Raw genomic sequence first — 948 nt, 5'->3', positions numbered from 1 at the left:
TCGGTCAAAATTTTGAAACATCTTTCTAGTCACAATTAAGGACACCAAAGCACTGAAGATTCATTTAACACGATTACAATTATTTAATTGTTTTTTTTTTCTGATGTTGTGTAATCAATCAATCCAACTGACCGGGAGAGTTAGTACTGAAAGATCGAGATGGACAAATAATCGGCGCAATCAATTACTGGAGAAACCTTACATTTAGTGGAAGTGGTACAGCATGAAGTGAATGCGACGTGGGTTTTTGTGTCCTGTAAATAAACAGTGTGTATATTTCGACCGAAGTTTGATAGAATCACACAAATAAAACAAAACTATATAATCCTCTTCGATGATTACCACATTACGTTCTGCGTTTCGTCATGATTCCAAAATGGTTTATGGAATACATGAAATTATGACGGCATAATTTTGGTGATAGCGTTTGTAACGTATAGACAATGTTGATGTATGTTCTCTTGTATGGTCGGTGTGAAGTCAGAGGGGACCACTTTTTTTCCAACTAACAATAATCGCACCTCGGTAAAACCTCTTTGGTTACGATATCGCCACTGCGCAAAGCTAAGGGGAGGACCAAGTTGCATGATTGAAAATTTCGAGTTATTGATTGCATTAGTTTAACAGGAGAAAGACCGAAAATATGTATATACCTATATTGCCCAAAACTAGTCAAAATGACTGCTTTGTGAAAGAATATCTGATGTGTAAAGAAATTTATTTAAAATTAATTTTCAATATTTTTCATATAATTTTCATAACAAGTTATTAGCGAATATTAACAATAAATAAAATATTTTACTTAAAAAATCGTTTTTGGACTATTTATGTATTTTTTTTGAAAATGAAGGAAATCTTCTCATGTGTTTTTATTACTTTTATAAATTTTCACATATTCATGTTCAGAATCTAGAACAACTACTCTTTTATTCAGTCCGCTTTTATATA

The 948-nt window shown here is 31.9% G+C and overlaps 1 pseudogene; it reads right to left on the bottom strand.

The window, feature by feature from the left end:
* Nucleotides 1-492: 492 nt before the first annotated feature.
* LOC129780823 (U4 spliceosomal RNA) lies at nt 493-566 on the bottom strand (annotated as a pseudogene).
* Nucleotides 567-948: the final 382 nt, after the last annotated feature.

The sequence above is a fragment of the Toxorhynchites rutilus genome, chromosome 3 (assembly GCF_029784135.1).
Source record: "Toxorhynchites rutilus septentrionalis strain SRP chromosome 3, ASM2978413v1, whole genome shotgun sequence".
NCBI classification, from domain to species: Eukaryota; Metazoa; Arthropoda; class Insecta; order Diptera; family Culicidae; genus Toxorhynchites; species Toxorhynchites rutilus.
Note: the sequence above shows the minus strand (reverse complement) of the source record. Positions and strands in the feature narration are given on the sequence as shown.